Raw genomic sequence first — 27,156 nt, forward strand, 5'->3', positions numbered from 1 at the left:
AAGGGCAGCATGAGCTCAGTCACCTGATGCATTGTGACATCATAATCGCTGCCCAGGGCGGGCGCTGGAAGGGATGCTGGAGTCGGAGAGAAACCTCTGACGACGCCATTTCCCCATGGCTGCCCCGCCACGTGGCGATACAAGCGGGGCCGGTTTGCCATGAAGATGTGTGCCGCCACAGCAGAAGATTTATCTACGATTTTCTTTCACATAATTCTGTTAGGAAGAAAATGGTAAAAAAAAATGTGAAGGAGAAGGTTTAGTTTTCTGTCTGACCCACTGTGGGCTGATCAATCAGAATATTTTTCCTGCCAATATTTATTCCATTGCCAGTGTAAACAAAATTAAAATTTCTGGTCACATATCTCCCTACTATTTAGGGAATTTTTTTTGTGCAATTGAACTGTAGGTTTCTTCAAGTGCATTCTCTGCCAAGAATGCGCCTGCAGAAGCAGATTCAGACCTGTAGAATGGTCGTTCAGGTGGCAGCGCTGAAAGTGCGGCGCTGGCCATCTGAAAGGGACAGCTACAGGGGAGGCATCTCGGAGTGCACTCCAGCTCCTGTCCCTTCGGGCTGTCAATGTTGGGGTGGTTGGCTGTCAGAGCTGGGGCAGCTGGCGCGGGTTGTCAGAGCCGGGGCGGCTGGTGAGCGAAGTCCCCACACTGATCCCATTGCTCTCCCCAACCCACGCCAGCCACCCCACAGCGTGGGGACTGATAAAGATCTGTGGGAAGAGAGCGGGAAAGTGGGATCAGTATAGGGACAGCCAGAGCCGGCCACCCTAGTGTTGACAGCTGGGAGGGGTGCTGTCAGGCGCTCGCCAGCTGATTGTCATCCCCTTAGCAGCCACCTGAAAGTGGTGCCGGGGGGGGGGGACCTCAGTGCTCTGGCGATTATCCCTCCCAGATGAGGGTTACAAAGTTCGCATCGCATGCACCTCCTGCGCTTTAAAGTGGCCTCCCGACAGCCGCATATGGGCATAATATGTGGCTTTACATCGGGGGATTTTGGCCACCTGAAAGTGCCTTGCTGTATATCCTAATTTAATGAAGGCCCTACAGAAACACCAAATGGACTATAATTGTACATCAATTACAAAATCAATCCAAATCAGTCCAACTCCCTTTGGGCACCTTCGAACAGGATTGCATTAACATCAACTTCTCCGATTTCCATTATCCAACACACTCACCCCTGCCCCCCATTCTATCCCTATTTCTCCTTTAATTTAGCTCACCCTCTCTCTTTTCTTTTCCCTCTGATTTCTTCCCTCCATCTTTGCATTCACAGAGGTACCTCCCTCCCCCATCAATTCTCACCTTTCCTCTCCTGTTGGCTTGTACTCCTGCCCCTGCCCTTTCTTCCTTCAGCCCTTTTATTCAGAAGCCTGTCGGCTTTTTACTCATATCTTGAAGAAGGGCTCAGGACCAATATATTGATAATATCTTTACGTCCCATGGACGCTGCGAGACCTGCAACGTTCCTCCAGCATTTCTGCAGACTTTCATGTTTCATTGCACCAATTATACATCTCTGGATAGTTAGTCAAATTGCAAAGATGGCATTGAACAAAACACATCACAAGTTGTTTAGATGCAAGTTCACCGACCAAAGCTTATAATAGATCACCTGAAGCTTCTGATGTGAAACCAAGGAAAACAGATCACTTTAAAGTGCACAATGCAAAGTTCACCCTTTTCCATCATCAAATGATGCATTAAGAAAAATGTCAAAAATAAATGTCTCACTGATAAGTGTGTTTTTTGAACTGAAAATGACTCACTCAGTTTCTATTTTAGATCCATTGCAGTATCATCTGCAGCTACATATTTTTGACTATCAACATTACTATTGAAATATGTGATCCAGAAATCAGAAGAATTTTAGAATTTAAATTAAATTAAATTTCAATTATTTTTATAAATTTAGAGATACAGCACGGTAACAGGCAATTTTGGTCCACGAGATCGTGCTGCCCAATTTACACCCAATTAACCTACACCCCCAGTACGTTTCGAATGTTGAGAGGAAACTGGAGACACTGGGGAAAACCCACGCAGACATGGGGAGAACGTATAAACTCCTTACAGACAGCGCAGGATTCAGATCCCTGTCCCGACTGCTGGCACTGTAAAGGTGTTGTGCTAAACGCTACTCTAACTGTGCCGCCCAATGTAACTACTAAGTGATTGAGAACCATTGATTATTAGAAGTGTTAACCTATTTGTCAGCTTTTGATGAACCACTCAGTGATCCCAACAAAACATTTAAATTTATTTTTGCTGGATTCCATTTGTCAGAAAATAATTTGAATATTTTTCATATTTAAGCAGTAGGCCAAAATGACCCTGCAAAAGAATCAATTTTTTTCATCCCTTGCAAATATATTGACAAAAACTACATTTTCATACATCTTTTAATGCATTTCAAGTATGTTGTTAAATGCAAATGAAGTATTCATGTTAGTTAACAAAAAAAAATCAATGATGTATTAGTCTTTAAAATATATAATTTGCTTCCAAATTATTCTGGATTTATCATCTCTTTAAGAGGCTCCTATATGTTTCATAACCTTGGACAACAAAGATATTTCTTCCTGATTACTTTTGGGTGTATTTTATGGATTTTTGGCTGCTGGACATGAAAATCACCTTAAAATTTTCCTGACTCTTACCATATATTTAGATATAACTTATTTATAAACCTATAGGTTATAACTATGTCCTTTTTTGCATTCGCACTTGAACTTCTTCCCTGCCAATCCTGGTGCAGTCAGTGACAAACATGGTGAAAGGTTTCACTGGGACATTGCAATCATGGAAAAGCGGTATCAGGGCAACTGGAATCCCTCAATGCTGGCCGACTATTGTTGGACACTGCCACGAGAGGCATCAGATGCTGAGCACAAATGAAAAACAGCGGCAAAACACTTTCAGGTCAGTTGTGTCAGCATCATTATGTGATTAAACATGCTAAATTCAATAAAAATCAATTTAATGTTTCACCAACATCCAACGTGGCACAGCAAATCTGAAATGATCTTTGTGTTCAGCTTCAAGTTGTTTATCATAATCCCCATTTTTTTTTCAGGAAGCAAATTTTTGGAAAAAAAAATTAACGTACGGTGTACTTATATCCTCTCTCTCTGTTAATGGTATTTGATGTGAGTTATTAATAGTCTTTAGTAATGATAGAACAAGGATCTCCATATGACCCTCACTGAGTTTTCTGATGATTGTGGTCAATTACTTAGTTTTACTGACAATTAAATTTGGATAAAAATATTAAGCTGATTATTGATTCAGTGAAAATAATTTATCCCAATGTCAATCCTTTTTTAAAAAATTTCCAGTTTTAATTAAAGGTAGATACTCATTATGTTCACCTGAAGGAATTGTCGATTCTAAACAACCAGTTTTAAGAAAAATTTTTAAAAAAATGAAAAAATATTGGTGATACCTTCTAGATGCCCATGTGTATGAGGACATTTTTGTGAAGTGACCTTGTGAATACCATTTTTAAAACAATACATTAAATAATTTATGATAAGTAACCTTTACTTCACATTCTGACAGAAAATCTCTACACTTAAATAGCATTGCTGCAGAAGGAGAAAAGAAGGTAATTTACTGACTTATGTTCCTTTACTAATGAAAGTGGTGGCAATTTAATTAAATTTTAAAAATTATTGTTAAGACTGAAAGGTCATGGATGGAAATGTCATTTGAAAACTGCAATAGTAACCTACTTTACAGCAGTATTTGCATTCTAACATATATATTACACACTTGACATTTAAACAAAAATTGAAATTGTTTTAGGAGAGATACCCGAACATGAACCTATTAAAAGGGTTATCAGCGATTTTCAGTCAAGGAGATAGGTGAAATCTGCCATTTTTAATAAATTATTGAAATATATGCAACACAAGGGGACTGTCTGTGGTTTCAAATGAAATCTCTATCTCATATGTATTTCTGAGATATTTCATTAAGTCGGGGCTGTGGAGTGGTTTTACCCCTGAGCCAGTAGGAATGGGATTCAGTTATATCAGCTGTGGCTTCTGGGCATTCCTTTTAAATTTTAAATTTAGACATACTGCATGGTAACAGGCCATTTCGGCCCACAAGCCCGTGCCACCCAATTACACCGAATTGATCTACAACCCCTGGTATGTTTTGAACAGCTGGAGGAAACTGGAGCCCCCAGAGGAAACCCACACAGACACGGGAAGAACATCTAAACTCCTTTCAGACATCGTGGGATTCGAACCCCAGTCACAATCGCTGGCAGTGCAACAATGCTGTGCAAACCACTACACCAACCATACCACCCAAATGGTTAATTTATTTGAATAGAAAAAAAAAGATTGCTTCATGCAATCTATTTATTGGTGAGGCCATGCAGTCTGCAAGTAAGAGCTTTGGAAAGGACAGCAATTTTACAGCTGTTCGAAAAAAAAAGGAATTGACACACATCCTCTCATGAGACATCAAGTCAGTGGCAAGCTGGGCGAGGAACACTTCCAACTTTGTACCTCTCCTATTTGTCAGACAGCCAGCAGTTGCCCACTGCAGGAAACTTGGCACATAATGGCTGCTAACTGGCTTCATCCTGCAGGTGCTTAATTGCCTGAAACAATTGCTTGCCTGTGAAATAAGATACTTAACGATAGTTTTTTCTTGGTCCTGATGAGGAGTGTAAAATTTCTTTCTGGACTTGCATTGAAAGGACAACCTTGTGCTGAATTATATCACAGAACAGTGGTTTTTCCCCCATTATGCAGGAGATGGTTATGTATCGTTTGTCTGTATCTGTGTAATGTCTATATGTGTGTTTGCATGTTTTTTGCACCAAGAACAGTAGAACACTCTTTCATAGGGTTGTAAATTGACTTTTTAAAGTTAAATTTTAAATTTTAAATTTAGTCATCAAACAGGCCCTTTTGGCCCACAAGCCCGTGCCACCTAATCACACCCAATTGACCTAAAACCCCCGGTACATTTTGAATGGTGGGAGGAAACCAGAGTCCCCGGGGAAAACCCACACAGACATGGGGAAAACATACAAACTCCTTATAGACAGCACGTGACTCGAACCCCAATCTCGATCGCTGGCACTGCAAAGGCATTGAGCTTTCCGCTAGGCCAACCGTGCTGGCAGAATTGCAATTATATTATTGGTTGATGACAAACTTGAACTTGGATATGAGCGATCATTATGTTTACGCACTATTGTACTATTTTAGATTCAGTACCATTAAATGTGGTATCTACTGAAGCATCATCCAGGGAACAATGAAGAAACAATAAGGAATATCTGGAGTTTTCACAAAGGCAACAGACAGCAACGTTGTGGATAAAGGCCCCAGATGAGTCTGTAAGATTCATTTCATTAATGAGAAAATAACCATCTCTTCTAGTTGATTCACATGTTGCTGCAATTTATTCAAGTATTGCAGATTATTGTTGCTTCTGATTTAATATTAATCAAAGTTTAAACTTCAAATTTATTGCCAGAGTACATTACATACAGCCCTCAGAATTTTTTTTGCCTGTTAGGCAGAATTTCTACTTAATGGTAGTGTAAACCAGCCAATCTTAACAGGCACCATTCGGCTCCCCCTGGGGGCCACAAGACATTTAAGGGGGCCTACGCACAAAATCATAATTTTTTTGTCGTCGGCAGGAGAAGGTACAGGAGTAACCAACTAAATGTGACTAGTTCACAGGGAAGGGGGTGCATAAAATTGGAGTAGAGTCCTACAGTGGGGGGGGGGGGGCAGAGCAGAAAAAGGTTGAACATGGCTGGCGTTCACTGCACTCAAGAAAAAGATACATATAAAAAAAGAGAAATTAATAGAACAATTTGTACGTTATTTGTACAAAAATAGTTATTTATTTTGTCCATATCTGTGTGTTTGTTTTCAAACTCATGAAATGTTCTGAAGTTTGTTGGCCTGATCCCTGCTGAAGCAACAGGCACACTTACCTGCTGCAATACTCATGGGATCCATTCCAGTGGCAGAGGAGCTGCCTCCCCTCATTGACCCTTCTGAGAGGTGGATCTAGGTCCAATTGACCAGAGGTGACAAAATCTGAAGCCTTGTCACCTGTGCCAGCCTTTCCGGGCTGACCACCAGAGAAGGCAGCTTTCACTGATATTGGGAGATAATTAAAAGAAGTTAAAAAAAAACTCAAACAGTGTCATTTCTATAGCAAAGATAAAGATATATAACCAACATTTCAGGCTTAAGCCCTTCATCAAGGTGTCTCTGCTGCTGTATAAAGGACACTGTTTGGCCAGCTGCGTTTCTCCAGTGTTGTGTTTTTACTTCAACCATGGGGCGAGTGCAGACTTTTGTGTTTTACTTGAGACAATTAAGAGTTCAAATTGTTAAATAATGAGAAGTATCTTACACAAAAGTAACATAAATGCCGTTGTTTCTATACATGATTTAAAATATGACAACAAATTGAATAAAAGTAAAACAACTGAAGAATCTGAAATGTTATTATTTAAAATGAAAGATGGTTGAGTCATTCAGTCTGAAAAAAGTGCAGCACAGAATTGTTCCCTTTGTCTAATCATGTCTACGCTGACCTTTTTGCCCATCTACTCTAATCCCATTTGCGCACATTAGGACCATAAACTTCTTTATCTTGCGCATTGAATTGTCTGCCTAAAGGTCACTTAAACATAGTAATTGCATTTGACTCAAAGTTCACAGTTCATACTTATTGACAGGGTACATACATGACATCACATACAACCCTGAGATTCTTTTGCCTACAGGCCAGGCAGAATTCTAATTACTAGGAACAGTAAACTTTTCTCAATGAAAAACAGAAATTTAACCAAAAGAAATAAATATACCCAAACTGGCTGTGCAAATACAGAAGTATAAAGTAGGAGCTCATAAGTCCTTGATTGAGTTTGTCATTGAGGAGTCTGATGGTGGAGGGGTAACAGCTGTTCCTGAACCTGGTGGTGTGATTCTGTGGCACCTAAACCTCTTTCCTGATGGCAGCAGTGAGAACAAAGCATGCGCTGGGTGTCGTTAATCCTTGATCATTGCTGGCAGCATTCCCTATAGATATTATCGATGGTGGGGAGAGATTTTTTTCATGTGGTGTGCTGTGCTATGTTCACTACCTTTTGCAGGGTTCTTCACTGAGAGGTATTGATGCCCCCATGCTAGACTGAGATGCAGCCAGACAGCGCACTTTCCGTGAAAACATCTGTAGAGCTTTGCCAAGGTTTCCGAAGTCTTATCAAACCTCCACAAAATTCCAAGGATGAAGAGGTGCTGATATGCTTTCTTCACAATGAGTTGGGTCCAGGAAAGGTCCTTCAAGATAATGACTACCAGGAATTTAAATTTGCTCTCCCTTTCCACCTCTGAACCCCCAGTGATTACTAGATTATTCACCTCTGGTTTTCTTCTCCTAATGTTTACAATCAGCTCCTTGGATTTGGTGACATTGTGCAAGAGGCTGTTGTTTGCCAAGGTTTTCAGTTCCCCTCCTGTATGCTGGCTCATTTCCTTCCCCCCCCCCACCGCCTCCCTTTTATACAACCCACTACTGTGGTATCATCAGCGAACTTGTATATGGTGTTGTCGTACCGAGCCACACAGTTATGGATATAAATCTATTAGAATAGAGGGCTAACTATGAATCCACGTGTTTCTCCAGTGCTGATGGAGATAGTGGAGGAGATGTTCTTGCCAATCCTCACTGATTGTGGTCGAGGGGAAATCCAGGATCCAATTACACAGTGACCTTCACTTTCGCTGGCTGAGTATTCAACCACTCTCTTTAAAAACAATGCCATCAGATCCTCTTAAACCTCCTTTCTCTCAGCTTGTTTTTGATCATCACTGCTATGGGGAAAGAATTTTGATGAGTGTCCCTTTCATAATCCTACATCGCTCAGCCTGCAAACAAGCTTGACCAATTCAAACTCTCCCCATAACTAATGTCCTTCAATACAGACAAGATCCTATTGAATCTCCTTGAACCTCTCTGCAGCATAATCACATCCTTCCTGCTAGATTGCCAACAATACACCACGTGTACCATAACCAGTGTTCTGCAAAATAAGCCCATATGACATAGGAGCAGAGAAAGGCTATTCAGCCCATCATTGTGACCTGTGTTGTCTGGAGGGGCCAGTCCAGGTGCTCCCACATGCCCTAGGAGAACCAATTGCATGCCAGTTATTGATCGACATGGGGAAATTACTTTCAACCTGCCTTCTGCCTGGCTGGTCAGATGATCTGCCCAGAGAAAGCACGAAGAAACTCCTTTTTTCATATCAATTTCCCCGTCTGACCTGTTGAATAATCCTCTGGATAACACTGACCACTCTTATTCAATACTCTGACATATGAAGGCATGCATGGCTTATACCTTCTTCACCCTCTACAAATGTGTGGCAACTTTCAGCAAACTGCAAGTTTAGACCTCTTTGACTCTCTGTTCATGAATATTCTTGATTTTCCAAAATGTGTTGCATTTTGTCAGGATTAAATCCTGCTTGACAATTCTCTACTCAGTTTTCTGTGTGATCATGATTCTTTCTGCTTGTACTTCAGCCATGAGTTAGATAAAGGTGAGGGGCCAAGTGCAAAGTAGATCTGTCTCCTAAACTTAGGACAATGATGGAAGCACTGCTGTGCTGGATTAATGGCCAAATGAGGGTACAGATGTTGTGGAAATGCAAGTTCTGACAGAACCCTCACCCAGAACAGGAACTTAATCCTGTTCTTTTATTTGACAAATGAGCCAAGAGACAATTTTGAGAGAATAAATATTTCTTTAGGAACCAGGAAATCTCCCTTACTCTACTTCCCATCATGTGATGGGATTACATCACTCAGGAAGATGGAGAGGCTCCCTGCTTAATGCACTGTCCTCCATGAACCACAGGGTGAAATGTACCCCCAGAACTTTCCCTCAAATTGAACATTCAAATATCTGAGTTGGCCGAACACTTTTGACCATTTGAAACCAGATTAAACTGTCTTAGTTCTGGAACATCTTTTCCTTTACCTTTGAAAGGTTTTCCTCCTTTCCGGGGCCTCTGGTGAAAGATTCACCACAGATACTTCCTAAACTGTTCTTTCAGCAATTTCTCCGTTGTTTGCAGATTTCCAGCAACTGCAGTGATTTGTTTTTGGAAACCTTGAGCATTTTTCCATTCAACTTCTCTCCCCAACACCCTCGACCACAATACCACTGGCCCACTCCCCAACTCCCATGACAACCCTCCCATTACCATTGTCCCACTCGCCAACCACAGAACCATAGAAGACTACAGCACTACTAGCTTGAACTGAACTATTAGTCTGTCAAGTTCCATTGACCTGCTCTCCGTACCCCTCCCAACCTGTCAAAAAATTTTCTGAAATGTCAAAAATTACCACTTTAGCTGGCAGCTCATTCCATGCTCTCACCAATTTATGTGTGTACATGTTCCCCTTTAAATATTCACTTTAAATATTTCTCCTTTCTTCCTTTACCTGCGTCCTCTCATTCTTTTACCCACCATCACCACTGACCCACTCACCAATCCCTTGCTCAAAAACACCATCAGCTCCTTTAATAGGCCGCTTAAGGCCTGTACGGAGCCAGGATCCAGTAGGAAACTGGATGTAGGTAGTATTGCCCCTCCGCTCCTCTTTCGGGACTGGCTGAAGGGGTGCAAGGCATCAGAATCAGGATGCAATAGGGGCCAAGAGAAGGAGAGGGTCCTGAGGGGCCTCAGGCAGTGAAGGCCGCTGGATCATGCAGAGATTTAGATCTGGAGCTCAGTTGCTGTTAGCTTGGACTGAAGTCTGGGCAGCTGCAGAGGCTGCGGGAGTGCTGCAGTTGAATCCATGGATATTCAGTGATTCTGAAGGGACTCTCCTTTGTTTGTCTTTCTCTGATTGTAAGGGGCACCAGCCGGGCAATTTCTGCTGATGGCGAATCTTTGGCAGACTAAATGTAATTTTATGTAATATTACATCTGTTTTATTACATGAAAGAATCTTAAAACTTCAAAACATCAAAACAAGCATTGACATATATTGGTTATGTGATGATCCCAAGGGTTGTGCAACTAATTCTGGTAAATTTGAGGCATCATTTAGGCAGAATCTAATTGAAGTGGAGGTTGAGGGACTGAATTGGTTTTCTATCCAGTGCTGGTTGAACTGAAAGCTACTCATGGTTTGTCTTACTCCCTTCATCTTTTCACAAAAATTCATGAATGGAGAGTTATCTAATTCTACTACTTATCCTTGTGTTAAAATTCTATAAGTAGGAGGTGACTGAAATTCATGATGGATGGATGCTCACTGAGATGGTTGCTTGTGGCCTAGACCTGTTACAGGCTGCAAAATGCTCATTCATTAATCTGAGCAATGATCCACATGTTATAATGTGGACTTGAGAAGCAGTGAATTCCCACTGCATTGTGTTTGCCACTCAAGTCTTTGATTCACAGTCCTCACGCTGGTTTCTGGTTTTTGTCACATCACATACACTAAAGGACCAACAGGAACAAAGGATCCAAAACAGGCTATTCAGCCCATCAAGTCTTACCCATCATTTAATCGTGAGCTGATCCATTTTCCCACACAGCCCGGCCTTCACCCCGTAACCTTTGATGCCCTGGATAATCGAGAACATATCAATCTCTCCCTTAAAAACAACAGTATTTGGCAACAAATTACACAGATTCACTACTCTCTGGCTGAAGAAATTCCTCCATATCTCTGTTCTAAGCAGACGCCCTTCAATCCTGAATTTGTGCCCTCTTATCCTGGACTCACTCACCATGGGGAGGAGCCTTTATGTATCTACTCTATCCATGTCTTTCAACATTCAAAATTCATTCTCCTAAATTCCAACATGTACAGGCCAAGAGCTGCCAAACATTCCTCATATGATTACCCTTTCATTCCAGGAATCATCCTTGTGAACCTCCTCTGAATCATCTCCAATCACCGTTTCTTAAATGAGGAGCCCAAAACGGCTCACAATACTCCAAGTGAGGTCTCACCAGTGCCTTATAAAGCCTCAGCATCACACCCCTGTACCTATATTCTATTCCACTTGAAATGAAAGAGAGCATTGCATTTGCTGCCTTCACCACTGACTCAGCCTGCGAGTTTACCTTCAGGCTGGCCTGCATGAAGATTGATGCAATAGGCATGACTTTTAAGATCACTTTGTAAAATGAAAGAACCTCGTACAGGTACTGGTGGTATGTTCAGTGTAATACACCAACACGATTAAAGCTTTGCTTTAGAATTTCTTGTCTAAATCTGGAAATTAGTTTGGACTTGCCTTAAAGATGGTTCAAGGCTGATTAGTGAGACATGTGTGACACTGATTATTCTTTCCATTTTGGAACTGAGCAGCCTGAAGGTGAATGAATGAATACAGTATTAATAAAGTCTCGCATTATCACTTTTCATTTACTCTGTATTGATTATCTGTCAAGAAGAAACTCTGTATTCTGAGCTGAGAACGGTGCTATGTAAGCATCTAATGTCAAGGTTTGAAAGGAAGAATGTAACTATCTTGAAAACAGATTTGATAAGAAACCGTACATTTCTTCCCACTTGTAATTCGATGAAGTTATTACAATTAATGAGAACAGTATATACTCATCGAAGCATTGGGACCCTGTGGTTGTATAGTGGAAGGTGATATGCAAATTGTACGGAGTTGAATTTTCTCTCTCCCCCCCCCCCCACCTTTGTGGTTTCATCTTGCCACAGAATCATTATTTTAGCAATTGATACATACATCCACTCTCATATTTCTAATCCCTGTCTCATGTATTTATTTTAGAAGATACATTTAGACCAGCTGAAATAGCAATCTGCTGTGATATATTTCTCAGTACTTTCCCGGAAAGAGATTAATCTTCTGGAGCAAAAGAGAATTGCAATACAACAAGTGCATCAAGCTAAAGTTCACCAAGCATTTTCCCCTGCGTTTTCAGTTTGATCAAATTAGAATTTTTTTTTAAATGTCATGCTAAGTTCATGTTTCATGTGATTATATTATCAGCTTCAATGCAACAAGTATGTCAGCAAACAAAATTGTGAATTAAATGACATTTTGTATCCAAAAAATTTCATTGCAATGTTTCTGGAGCAAATTGGATTAGCAGTTGTAAAAGACGCAAGACTATGGATTGACGGAAATGATGTGGAACTAATAGTTTTTGTTTGTAAAGACATCCTTCTGTGTGATACACTAGATCAATGGTTCTCAGCCTTTTTCTTTCCACTCACATATCACTTTAAGTATGCCATAGGTGCTCTGTGATTAGCAGGGGATTTCTTAAGGTGGTACCTATCTCGGCTGCACCATTTCATCAGATGCAAGGATCGACAATGAGATAGACAACAGACTCGCCAAGGCAAATAGCGCCTTTGGAAGACTACACAAAAGAGTCTGGAAAAACAACCAACTGAAAAACCTCACAAAGATAAGCGTATACAGAGCCGTTGTCATACCCACACTCCTGTTCGGCTCTGAATCATGGGTCCTCTACCGGCACCACCTACGGCTCCTAGAACGCTTCCACCAGCGTTGTCTCCGCTCCATCCTCAACATCCATTGGAGCGCTTTCATCCCTAACGTCGAAGTACTCGAGATGGCAGAGGTCGACAGCATCGAGTCCACGCTGCTGAAGATCCAGCTGCGCTGGATGGGACACGTCTCCAGAATGGAGGACCATCGCCTTCCCAAGATCGTGTTATATGGCGAGCTCTTCACTGGCCACCGTGACAGAGGTGCACCAAAGAAAAGGTACAAGGACTGCCTAAAGAAATCTCTTGGTGCCTGCCACATTGACCACCGCCAGTGGGCTGATAGCGCCTCAAACCGTGCATCTTGGCGCCTCACAGTTTGGCGGGCAGCAACCTCCTTTGAAGAAGACCGCAGAGCCCACCTCACTGACAAAAGGCAAAGGAGGAAAAACCCAACACCCAACCCCAACCAACCACTTTTCCCCTGCAACCGCTGCAACCGTGTCTGCCTGTCCTGCATCGGACTTGTCAGCCACAAACGAGCCTGCAGCTGATGTGGACTTTTTACCCCCTCCATAAATCTTCGTCCGCGAAGCCAAGCCAAAGAAGAATGTGAGTGGAAAGAAAAAGTTTGAAACCCACTGTTTTAATCATACCTAATTGACTCGTTATGTGCACGGTTTCATAACCCCAAAGGAAATTGGGCATTGATAATTTTTCTCAAGCAAAACATTTCAGTAACAATTGGGTCTTGAGCAGTGATTCTCAGCCTTCCCTTCTTGCTCACATCCCACCTTAAGCAATCCCTTACTAATCACAGAGCACTGATGGCATAGGGATTACTTAAAGTGGTGTGTGAGTGGAAAGAAAAAGGTTGAGAACCACTACATTAGATGTTTCAATTTTCTGACTGTCTTCTAGGTGGGCTTCTTTGGAGCTGTTCCTCGATAAATATTCAGGATAGATCTACAAACACAACATCTTTTACTTAAACAAGGAGCTTCTGGAGGAACTCAGCAGTTGCATTTCTACCCACAGATGCTGACCGACACACACATAGACACAGGCAGACACATTCATACTCACAGACACACACACACACACACACACACACACACACACACACACACACACACATAAATTCATGCAAATCAGACATTGGTTAATCACTGATAATAACAGCTCTTAATAATTAATAATCACTGATAATTGCATCTCCCAATTGTGAAACAGGGGTTAAACAAACAGTGCCCACCACACACAGGCATGGTATCCATTTAATCACAGAATCTAATCACACTGACAACCAGAAAAAGGCACAACTGTCCTTTCTAGGTCTGCACCACAATAGCCCCACACCTTACAATTGACTCATGGCTCAGAGTCTGGTGTGGAGCTAGGGGGAAAAGAGAGCTGCTCCACATGGGCTTTATACTGTAGCTGGCTGGAGGAGCTGGCTCAGGTCTGTCCAAATGAGGCAAGGTCTCAAGGTGTGTGCTCACCTGTGGGTGGACTAACCTTGATTGACATGGGGAAAATAACTTTCCACCTGCCTGGTCTGGTGACCATCCACAAGCAATCACATGGAAATTCCTTTGTTTGGAGCAGTTTTGTGTCCGATCTGTTGGACTCCTGGACATCTTGTTTCCACCTTCTCCCAGCTCTGGATCTTTATATTTCCAACTGCCAATGCAACATGAACCATCTTGACTTCACCACTCCCCTCACGTTCCAATCTCACCCCACTGAATGTTCTGCCCTTCACTCTCTCTCAACTTTGCGAGCAAACCCGTATGCAAGGGTGGTACTGCTGTGGTCAGATACATTGACCACTACCTTGCCAAAGTCAGACAACAGCTCTCAGATGCCTCCTGTTACTTATTCCTTCAACAGGGCCCCACCAAAGAAATCAAGTCACCATCTCAAGTACCATCTCTAACCTCATCACTTCTGGTCATCTCCCTTCCATGGCCTCCAACCTTATTGTCTCCCACCCCCATGTTGCCCAATTCTACCTCCTACCCATGATCCACAAACCCAATTGTCTCAGTAATCCATTGTTCTCATGTGCTCCTGCCTTATCAAACTGGTCTCTGCTTAACTTGACTCAGTTTTGTCTCTCTCCAGTCCAGTCTCTCCCCACCTACATCTGCGACACCTCACATTCCCTCCATCACTTCAACAATGTCCAGTCTCTTGAACTTAACTGACTCCACTTTCTCACCGACGTTCAGTGTCTATATATCTCCATTCCCTAAAACCAAAGGCCTCAAACCCCTTCAATTCTTCCTCAACAAATGTCCCAATCAGTGCACCTCTAACCCCACCTTCCTCTGCCTGACAGAACTTGATCTGATCCTCAATAACTTTGCCTTTGACTTATCCCACTTACTCCAAATAAAAAGTATACCCATGGTTACTCACATGAATAGCAACTATGCCTGCCTTTTTGTTGGCTAAGGGGAGCAATACATGCTACAATCTTGACCAGGCAAGGCTCCACAACTCTTCCTCTGCTACAGTGATGACTACATTGTGTCCATCATGTACCCATGATGAGCTTGCAAATTTAAACTTCCATCCCAACCTCAAATTCTCTTGGCCCATCTCTTGCAACACTGTCCCCCCTTTTTCAATCCCTGTCCCCATCTCAGGAAACAAACTCTCCACAGACATTTTCTGCAAATGCCACACTTGTGTCCATACCTCCTCCCTCACCACCATTCGTGATCCCATCCAGTCCTTCCAAGTGAAGCAACACTTCACTTGTGCAGGGGTCATCGACTGAACCCGGTGATCCCGTTGTGATCACCTCTACATTGGAGAAGCTGCACCTCAACTCCATCTGCTACAATAGTAGAGATTTCTCAGGGACAACGCATTTCAATTATCTGCTCTATTCCCACAATTACATGTCTCTTCCTGTTACCATTACGTTTCTCTCTTGGAATGAGGACCAGGGTTCTTTTGTCTGATAAACACGGACCCAAGGCTTTCTAGTTTTTTTTTTGTTTTCTCTTCTTCATTGGATCTGCATCTCCACTAGGTAGTAGTGCTATTTTAAAGTAAAGCCTCTACGCCTGGCACCAGCACACCAATGGCATCATGAAGAAAGCCTCTACTTCCTCCGGAGTTTGCGGAGGAGCTTGTGGAACCGGTACGGACTTGAAGGGCCGACATGGCCTGTTTCCATGCTGTAAACAGTTATATGGTTATTAGTACACGGGGTTTTACTATAATGTGAATTTTTTCTTTGCTTTTTTTTTCTCTTTGATTATGGGGAGATAAAGATACTATTATTATGTACTAATTGTTGTATATTGTAATCTTTTTAATTATGTATCCTTATTCTCTCCATCCATTGTTTATGAATACTAAAATCAATAAAAAGATTGAAAAAAGAAAGTCTTTCACTGTTCCTTCCATATAATCTATGTTCCCTATCTGCCCTGGCCAATTCCTCCATCATCCCCTTGTAGATTCCCACTACTGTACCCACCATTTGTATGAGAAATTCAATCATTACCCAAGCCTTCCTGCATCTGAGACAAACAAGAACTGCCATTGGTTTCAGGGACTTTTGTCTTTGGGTATTGTACTCAGTCCTGTGACAGTTGTAGACTCAGATTCTGATTCTGATTTATTGTCATGTTATGTACATGACATCACATGGAACCCTGATATTCTTTTTCCTGGGCGTGAAGCAGAATTACCCCAAGTATTTACAATGCAAAAAAAAAAGTGACTCAATGTACAACCGTAAATAAATATATAAATACAAGCTACGCAATACAGAGAAAAAAAAATCAAGTGCAAAAGTACGAGTCCTTAAATGAGTCCCTGATTGAGTTTGTTGTTGAGGAGTCTGATGGTGGAGGGGTAGGAGCTGTACCTGAACATGTTGGTGTGAGTCTTGTAGCACCTAGACCTCTTTACTGATGGCAGCAGCAAGAATAGAATGTGTCCTAGGTGGTGTAGATCCTTGATGCTTGCTGCTGCTCTCCGATGGCATTGATTCCTGTAGATGTTCTCGATAACGGGGAGGGTTTTGCTGTGAGTTGGGTTCAGGAAAGATCCTCCGATATAGTATCTCCATAGAATTTAAATTTGCTCACCTTCAAATGCCACCAATGATCACTGGTCCGTAGGCCTCTGGTTTTCCCTTCCTGAAGTCAACAATGAGCTCCTTGGTTTTGGAGACATTGAGTGTGAGGTGGATGTTGGTGCACCATTCAGCCAAGTTTTCTATCTCCCTCCTGCATGGTGACTCATCAATCTTTTTTTTTCTATAGAACCCACTACTGTGGTATCATCAGCGAACTTGTAGACGGTGTTGCTGATGTACCAAGCCTCACCATCATAGGTGTAAAAAGAGTAGAGCAGGGGGCTAAGAGCACTGCCCTGAGGTACTCCAGTACTGATGGAGATTGTGGAGGAGATGTTATAGCCACAGGTTTATGGCAGATGCCGTCTCACTGGCTCTGCACAAAGCCCTAGAACACCTGTACAGCAAAGATGCATACATCAGGATGATTCTTATCAACTACATTTTGGCATTTAACACCATCCTTCCCCAAAACTGATCAGCACACTCAACCTCCCCCCCCCCCCCCACTGTGTAATTGGATCCTAGATTTCCTCACCTCCACGCCACAATGAGTGTGGATTGGTAATAACATCTCCTCCACTGCAGTCAGGTATCCTTCGTGGTTTCCATTTTCATCTGGAAACTCCACTTCACCCAGGCGATGGCTTTCCGCAGGTCATGCCTACACCTTCTGTAGTGATATTGAACTTAAATGCCTGTGGCTTTCAGCATGTTCCAGATTTCAGTGCTCATCCAGGGCTTCTGGTTGGGGAAATCCCTGAACAATTTGGTGGGGACACACTTGTCCACAGCTGTTTTGATCAAGTCTGTGACAAGCTGGTGTAATCATTCAGATCCTCAACTGAGTTCTTGAACACCGCCCAATCCGCTGACTCAAGGAAGTCCTGTAATCGTTCTTCAGCTTTTTGTAACCACCTTCTAGTTGTCCTCATCTCCAGAGCCTCTTTTTAAGGCTGTGTCTGAACGAAGGCAGAAGGAACACAGCCAGGTGATCAGACTTGCCGACATGTGGTCTCGGGAAAGAATGGTAGGCCTTCCTTACTTTGGTGTAGCAGTGATAGTGTGTGCTGGGACCTTTGATACAGCAGATCACCTGCTGGTGGTAGTTGGGCAGGTTTTTCTGGAGACAGGCCACCGTGAATGAGATGACTTGGTTAGCACCACACTATTACAGCGATACCAGCCTGCATTTGAATCAGGCACTGTTTATAAGGAGTTTGTATGTTCTCCTGGTGTCTCATGGGTTTTCCAGTTTCCTCCCACCCTTCAAAACATACCGTGGGTTGTACGTTAATTGTGGTACTTGGGCGGCACGAGCTCGTGGGGTGAAAGGGGCTCTTACTGTGCAGTATCACAGGAAAATGTAATTAAAAAAAGAAATGGTCATGGTGGTTTGCAGTTCTCTTTATTCTGCTGAATTATGGAAATGCAATCAGAGAGCTCTGGAGAAACTAAAGGAGTCCATGATGCAGAAGGCAGAATGGCTGTTAAGGCACATGTGTGTAGGTGAAACCTTTAAAATGTTTAAATGTAGATACCTTGTTTCTCAGCTGCATCTTGACTTCACAACCTAAGCAAACGAGCTTGGCAATTCTCAACATCTTCACCACACTTGTTACAGTTGTGAGTGTTGGCTTGAAAGCTATGTTCAGATAGTTTACCACAGTTCTCTCACTCTGAACACAAGCAATGGTGCCGTGCCTTAGCCAGTATGTTTAGCTGACCACTTATTTGTGAAATAATTCTTCTAGTTGCATACACTAAATGTACACCTGACAAATCCCTGAAGGCTCAGGGACAAAATGAAACTTCCAAAGTTTTACCATGTTCTCTAATTAGGTCTCATTCATTAAATTTAAACAGTGGAAACAGGTGGAAACAGGTGGAAACAGGTGGAAACAGGTGGAAACAGTGGAACCAGATGAGGGTGAGGGCTGAATAAAGTTGGAAAAAAATTGATGTTCATACCAGGAGGTGTGAGGATGTTCAGGAAGAACATTTAACATCAGGCGACATGGTTAGAATAGCACTTAACGCAAAAGCATTGCAAAGACAGCAACCCAGGTACGAATCCAATGTTGTCTGTAAGGAGTTCGAACATTCTCGCTGTGACTTGTGATGTTTCCTTTGGGTACTTCAGTTTGCTCCCACCCTCCAAAAATATCGGGGATTTGTAAGTTAATTGGTGTATTTAAACAGCTCTGGTTCGTGGACCAAAAGGAAGTATTGCCATGCTATAACTCTAAATTAATTTAGTTTTAATCTCAACATACAGCTTGGTAACAGGCCATTTTGGCCCACGAGCCTAGTCCACCCAACTTACACCCAATTGACCTACAACTCGGTACATTTCGAACAGTGGGAGGAAACCAGAGCCACCTGCAAAATCCCACGCAGACATGGGGAGAACGTATAAGCTCCTTACAGACAGCGTGGGACTCGAACCCCAGACCCGATCACTGGCATTGTAAAGACGCTGCGCTAACTGGTACACCAACAGTGCCCACCTGCCAAAAATAATATTAAAATAATTTACTTTGACCTCACTTTGATAATGGATGAGGATGAGGACAGATGTGTCATTGTTGGAATGGTGAGAGGTGTTAAAATGCTTTGCCACGGGGAAGTTCAAGTTTGGAACCACTGAGAGCAGAGGTTGTTCAGCAAAGCAGCCACCCAAATTGTGCTTGGCATCGCCAATGGAGGGGAACCCTCACCATGTGCAGCGAGTGGAATAGATTAGGTTGGGTGATGTGCGTAGAAAGCCCTGCCTCACATGGAAGGTCTATTTGTGGCCTTGGATGGAAGTGAGGAAGACATATGGGGACAAGTGTTGCATTTTCTGTGATTACAATGGCAAGTGCATGAAGGAATGGAAGCGGTGGTGGGATGGGAAGAGTGGAGTAGGGAGTCTCAGCATCAGGCGATGGAAGGATGGTTATTTCTCTCCCAGCAATCCAACCCTATCCAAAAGAATTTCAGATAGTCATTAATATTTTAACCAATAAGTAAAAATGGGATTGTTCTTCACATTTATCAACAAAATGCAGTGGGTAGAATCAATGTGTCATTTTAGCTTGATCAGTTTTATCCTAGCCAGATGCAATCACAGCATGGTACGGTTGCTGGAAAGCATTGGATTGGGGGTCATTCCACAGGACCATTAGAGCAGCAGGGAGGATCACTGGGACCTCCTTTCTCTCATTGATGTGATTCACCGGAATCGTTCTTTAAAGAAGGCACAAATCAGTGAGGTCCTCTTCCACCCCACACACAGCATCTTTCAGCTGCTCCCGTTGGGGAAGAGATAATCAGAGCCAGAACCACCAGCTTCTTCCCAATGACAGATGAACTGCTCAAACAATCCCTCTGAGCATCTACTATTTAGTTATAATATTTGTTTTAAATTATGTATATACTTTATATATGTACAAGATCCATTTCTCTGCAGCAACTGGTCAGAATATTTTCCATAGGCCTCCTGTAGAAGGTTGACATAATGGTGGCCGGTAGCCTTGGTCGCTTCAGTCTTCTGTTGCACCTTCCTGACAAGTGAGGAGATGATGAGTGTCCACAATTAACTGAACACCAAGGAACTTGGTACTCTCCATTTTCTCCACTGTAAATTTATCGATGTGCCATGGAAGGTAGTAATTCTTGGTCCTCCTCAAATCCACAATCTTTTCCTTCATCTTGTCCATGCTGAGACTCAAGTGTAACACTCGCACCTTCTGAGATTTTCCACTTCTTCTCCGTAGTGCAATTCATTGTTGTTGCTGATGAGGCCAACTACTGTTGTGTCATCCATAAACTTGATGATACTATTAGAGCTGGATCTAGCGATGCAGTCGTGGGTCAGTCATGTGAACAGGAGTGGGCTGAGGACACAGCCCTGAGGTGCGCCAGTGCTCAACCTTCTGCCTCCGTCCCAGGACGGGGTCTTGAGTTCTAGTGAGAACAGTTTCTCCACCAGCCGCTGGGGAATGATCGTGTTAAATGGTTGAAATTCCTGAAAGTTTAAATCGACAGAGAAACACTCCCACATCCACTACTGGAATCGACAGATATAATTAATGGAAAGTATGTGGTACAAAATTGTATTTCACCTTTTCCAGCAAGCATAATGTTCATTATTGATCAGCAGCAGGATAAGGAATTTTGCAAGAGCTTAAAGTAGAAGTTAATTGAAATAACATATTCTGATGAATCACACTAAAATTAATGCAATACATAATTGAACAGCTTGACAAAACTGACAACATTCTTTTAAATGCACTGATTAAAATAATGAATTTGACATAATCTGCATCACAAAACAAGCAGTTGACATGTCTTGTATATTCTATTTTCACTTTCTTGTCTCTCCTCCTGCAACTATTCATTGAATCAGCCTCTCCTATGCCAAGTGTATTAATATTCATTGCAATCATGACTCATGTAAATCAATATGCAAATATTTTGAGATTTAATGATTTGGGTTTCTTTTTATTTCTCTCATATCTTCTCTTTGCCTCTCCCTCAACCTCCCCTCCAAACATCATTATTAACACCAAGTCTTGATCGCTTGGTCCCTTGCACAGAGGTCAGATGATTTGCTTCAAACCAACGAACCCCTATACTGGAACCGGAACATTTCATTTTGTAGACCCTGATGAGAAATAGTTATTTAACCATACTTTGAATTGATAAAATCATTTTGAAAAGAAGTGTGAAATATGTATTATGTTTATCAAGTCACAGCATGGTTAGCGCAATGCTGTTACAGCACCAGGAATCCGCACTGTCTGCAAGGAGTTTGTATGCTCTCCCCATGTCTGTGTGAGATTTCCCTGGAGGCTCTGCTTTCCTCCCACCGTTTGAAATGATTTTCAAATATACAGCACAATAACAGGCCATTTCGGTTCACAAGCCCATACTGCTCAATTTACACCCAATTAACCAAGAATTGGGTGTAATTGGGCAGCATGGGATCTTGAGCCAAAAATGACCTGTTACCGTGTTGTATGTCTAACTTAACAAAAATTAAAATCAAGTTTATTGTCATCTGATTGTACAAGAATAACCCAATAAAACACTGTTGTCCAGTTCAATAAAAAACATGCAGACAGACAACCAGACATAACACATATAGAGACAAACAATATACATACAGGACAAGTATTTTTACCAATAAAATTAAATAAATAAATATTGCTTTGCAGAGATGAAAGTCTCGGATAGTTCATGTGAGCACCTCCTTTGGTCATTCAGCATTCTCACTGCCCATGGTGATCCATCTTCTATGTTCTGAGTCACTATTTATTTATTTACAATATGGTAGAAAGTTGATTCCAGCCATTGAAAACCATGCCACCAAATTACATACAATTAACCTACCAAACTCGCATGCTTTTGAAGGGTGGGAGGAAAGTGGAGCAGCAGGAGGAAACCCATGCAGACATGAGAAGGTAAAAACTCCTTATGGACAACAGTGGATTCGAACTGGGAACACTGGTGATGTAATTGCATAGAGCTAACAATTATGTATTATTGTATTAGGATATTTTTATTTATTACATTCTTATATTGTCTACATATAATGTGTGTGCCCGTGTGGGTGACTGTGTATCTGCATATGCACATGCTCATGTGTGTGTACGTGCGTGTGTGTGGGTGGCTGTGTGTTCTATATTATATATCAAGTTTCACTCCTGCACCGTTCTGCTTCCACCACACCCAGAAGTGCTCCTCATCCATGATTAATTATTTCACCTGATTGTTCTTTCCTGTGTCGCATGTGCTGTTGCAGGACTCCAACCTTGAGCAGGAGGCCTTACTACCTTGATGCTGACGTTTCACTTCGATTGTGATGCAAAATGAGCTGATTGTGAGTGACAGAAAGGATTAAAGCACATCATTTTGCTCTCATCTTTTGAAGTGAATGGAAATGAAATTTCCAGGCATTTTGCTGCAAGTCCATTTCATTCAGTCCACAAAAATGCTGGAGGAACACGTATTCTCCATCAAACTTGGAACATGTACACAGGGAGAATGTACAAACTCCACACAGGCATCACCAGTGGTCAGGATAAAACCCAGGTCTCTGACATGGTGAGGCAGCCCCTCCACTGCCTGTGCCATTGTGCAGTTTGGTTGTTTGCTATGAAAGCAAGATTCCTTTTCAGCAAACACCAATCAGTTGTGGAATTCATGACTGGGTACATTCTTATTAATGTAGGGAACAACTGTTGCAGCAAAATGTTTGAGTTACACAACACTTTAATGTGGCAGTGACGTTCAGCCCAATAGGAAGACGATGTTGGATCTTAGCCTGGCTACCTGCTTGAGATGAAGTAACAAATTAAAGTGTCTGTCACAAATATGAAGTGGTGAAGTTCTGATGTAGTGTCTGCTACAAGGGAAGGGCACGGAAGAGTGCCATGTTGTGATTGATCAATGCAGCATACTTCCTCTCACCAACATTTTCAGAAACACAATATTCACATTCACGTTAATTGCCCTGATAGTTGAAGGAAGATTTTCTTGTTATCAAGGAATGATGAAGGTTTGTAGAACCTTCTGTTTGCAACAGAACCCTCCAAATAGAACAGGAGGATCCAAAATCTTATGGTCTGCCACTAATGTGAAGTAAATTGTGACCTGACAGCAGGGTCAGTGGCAGAACAAGTGTTAGTGGGGGGAATTAGGGTAACCAGAGGGAGGTGTACAGTTCAACACTCATAAACTCGCTTGGGGGGGGGGGTGGTGGGGGGGGATGGTGCTGGTACCTACCTACTAAATATTAATGTCCTCCATCCCTCCAATGTAGCAGCAAAAATTTCTGCTTTTACTGTGTGGAGAGTCATTAGCGTGCATCATGCTGGACGCTAGTGATGCTTGACATATACTAGCGATGTGGGCAGGACTGATGCCGGGCAATGGTTACGAACATATGGGGAGGAATAGCACCTGGTTTGGAGTGGGGCAATGCCTGTAAATACCAACCCCTTGGCATCAACCCTACCTGACACTGAATTGAATGAAGTGATTTTCTGATATCAATTTAGTAACAGACATTGTCAAATTTGTTTATGGATATGACTACTGGTTATTCACAGTTTATAGGGCACTGGTGAGACCACACTGGGAGCATTGTGAGCAGTTTTAAGCTCCTCATTTAAGAAAGGATGAACTGACCCCAGAGGGGATTCAGAGGAGGTTCACAAGTATGATTCTTGGAATGATAGGGTTATCATTGAGGAACATTTGACATCTCACTGAAACATTTTGAATGTTGAAAGGCATGGACAAAGTAGATGTGCAAAGGTTGTTTCCCATGGTGGGAGAGTCTAGGACAAGAGGGCACAACTTCAGGATTAAAGGACGTTGAATTACTTGTGGAGGAACCTCTTTAGCCAGAGGATGGTGAATCTGTGGAATTTATTGCCAAAGGCAGTTGTGGAAGCCAGGACATTGGATGTATTTAAGGCAGATTATATATATTATTGATTAGCCAGGGCCTCAGAGGTTATGGAGATAACACCGCCAGTGTGGATGAGTGGGAAATAGATCAGCTCATGATTGACTGGTAGGACAGACTCAATGGACTGAATAATCTATTTCTGCTCCTATGATTTACAGAATAGAATGTGATTGTAACATTTTCCATATCAAATTGTGCTACAGGTCAGTAAAGGCACAGATGCAGGCTTTCAGAATGAGGAACCTCATTTGCTTCGTAAAGGAGTGGTCCTGTATGTTCCACATAAGTATGTCATAGCATTGGGAATGCATGTTCGAAGAGGTGTCCATGTATTGCTTTGAGTTTCACAAATACTAGTTTCTTCCTGCACAGATCTGCAACCATGGAGTAGCTCCAAACTAGAGTTCCCACCATGGCTAAAACATGGGAGTTGTAGAAAGAAGGCCAATGGTTTCAACTCACTTGCAAGTGGAAAAGGATTTGGGGTAAAGGGGCAGTAAAGAAGCTCTTCAGGATTCTGCATTTACGCAGAATAAATCAGGTTATTGGATCCAGGCTCAATACTTGACCAAGGTTGAGGACCCACAACTTCATCACTACTGATTCATGACGCACTTTGTGATTTGTTACGTTATCTCAAGCAGGTAGCCAGGCTATGATCCAATGTCATCTTCCTGTTGGGGTGAACATTACTGACACATTAAGATGCTGTGTAACTTGGTCATTTTATTGTAACAATTGCTCCTTACATTAATCAAAATTTAGCCAGTGATGAGTTCCACAACTGATTGGTGTTGGCTGAAAAGGAATCTTGCTTTCTTAACAAATGACCAAACTGCACAGTCAGAGGAGGGGCTGCCTCCACATCAGAGGCGTGGGTTCTATCCTGACCACTGGTGATGCCTGTGTAGAGTTTGCACATTCCCTCCTTGTCCATTCAGATTTCTTCTGTCTGATCTGGTTTCCAACCATTAAGGAAGGCCATGGTAAATTTTCCTCAGAGTAAGGATGAATGTGTAAAATCTGTAGAGTAGATTAGAACAATGGTTCTCAACCTTTCTCTTTCCACACACATACCAGTTTAACCAATCCCTATGCTATTGGTACTATGGGATTGCTTAAGGTGGTATGTGAGTGGGAAGGATGAGAATCACTGCTCTAGACTCAATTGTTACTGAAATAGTTTGCTTGAGAAAAATTGTCATTGGCCCATTTCCTTTGGAGTTATGGAACTATGCATATAGTGAGTCATTTAGGTATAATTAAAACAGTGGTTTTCAAACTTTTTCTTTCCACCCACATGGCATCTTAAGCAATCCCTTACTAATCAGAGAGCATCTATAGCATAGGGAATACTTAAAGTGGTATGTGAGGGGAAACAAAAAGGTTGAGCACCACTGGATTAGAATGTCAAGAGACTTATAATGACATTGATGTAGTACGAGTGTAAATGGATGTCTGATGGTAATGTTGACTAAATAGGCCAAAATGCCTATTTCCTGCTGCTGGGAAAAGGGGTCTGTGCGGCTGCAGAGGCTGCATGAGCACTAGAGGCAAATTCATCGATCCTCCGTGACCCTGAAGTGTCTCTCTCTTGCTTCTCTTTCCCTCGTACGGATGACACCAATGGCGACTCTTTTTCTGCCTTAAAGCAGGGAGTAGGCAACTTTTTGTAATACTACGTGTCCTGCACTATTATATGACAACAAAGAAATCTTGCAATCATGGAAATTGTTCTGTTTAATCTTGATTTTGTTTTCTCTCAGAACAAAGCCTCATTGTTGACAGACATAAAACCAAACTGAACTACAACTCCAAGTGGCAAGTGAACATTCCATCCATGAACAAGTCCTGCTGGCAAGTCTATCATGATCTGTTTAATTTAACTTAATTTAGAGAAACAGCTCAGTAACAGACCTTTCCAGCCCAAAAGCCCGCATTGGGCAAATACCATAAATATTTGTGTATAACGTGAAAAATTTTGTACCGAAATTTGAGCTCAAAGTAGTGGGGCGGGGGGGGTTGCATTATACACAAGGTTATTATTTTAACTATGTTTTTCTGCCAGGTTTAACGATAAGTAAGATTATCAGCGGCCCATACGTTGACGGCAACGTGACTAAGGGGCAGGGGAGAGATGGCAACGTGAATCGAGCGGGCGAGGGGGAGAGAGACACTAGCGCGACTCAGGCGGGTGAGGGAAGAGGGTCTCATTATACACAGGGGTAAAATTTTTCCCCTTTTTTTTCCCACAAAAATGGGGGGGGGGGGTTGTCACATTATACACAAAACATATTATACACGAATATTTACAGTACATCCATGTGACCTATTAAGCTACCAACCCCGCAACTCTTTGTTGTGGAGCCTGACTGCAGGGACAGAGACACCAGCCATGATGCGTCACTTTTCCACTCCACTGATCTTGCACAATTTCTGGGTGAGACAAGCTATTTTCTGAGAGAGTTAACTTCAATCTGATCAGGGCATATATCCAACTCACATCCATCTGAATAAAGGTAATCCAACATAAACTTGTTGGGGATACTGCCCAAATATTCCAGCTATTATTGTTTGGTTACCCTCAGGAATCTTTCTAACATTGTTATCAAAGGAGCATAAAGGTTAACTTCAGCTGAGAAGATCCAGGAAAGTCATGACACATGGGATCCATGGAAATATGGCTGTGTAGATTCAGAATTGACTGGTCCACAGAAGGCAATGTTGCCCACTTGGAGGTCAGTGACCAGCCCTGTTCAGCAAAGACCTTTTCTGGGACCCCTGCTGGTTGTGGTCTTTTTAAATCATTCGGTCGAATATCGGATAGGATCCTCTGTACCTCAGCCACAGCTTTCGTGGGAGAAAAGCCCTTCCTTGATGTCACATTGTCTTTCTCATCATACTGTGAGTAGAAGGTATTGAATCTGTCAGGAGGGAGGAAACATTATCGCTTACTCACAGGGCTGACATCGTCAGTTATGGTTTGAACACCCTGCAACATGTGGCAGGAATGAGGAAGCTATGGAGAGGGTGCAGAGGAGATTTAC

The 27,156-nt window shown here is 42.3% G+C and overlaps 1 long non-coding RNA gene across 1 annotated transcript; it reads left to right on the forward strand.

Annotated features, from left to right (window-relative positions):
- Nucleotides 1–2,518: 2,518 nt before the first annotated feature.
- On the forward strand, nt 2,519–25,963 carry LOC138758112 (uncharacterized). Its single transcript, XR_011354151.1, has 3 exons — nt 2,519–2,937; nt 5,250–5,380; nt 25,876–25,963. It is a non-coding gene; the product is annotated as an uncharacterized lncRNA (long non-coding RNA).
- The last annotated feature ends 1,193 nt before the right edge of the window (nt 25,964–27,156 follow it).

Source organism: Narcine bancroftii, chromosome 3, assembly GCF_036971445.1.
Source record: "Narcine bancroftii isolate sNarBan1 chromosome 3, sNarBan1.hap1, whole genome shotgun sequence".
In the NCBI taxonomy this organism is placed as follows: Eukaryota; Metazoa; Chordata; class Chondrichthyes; order Torpediniformes; family Narcinidae; genus Narcine; species Narcine bancroftii.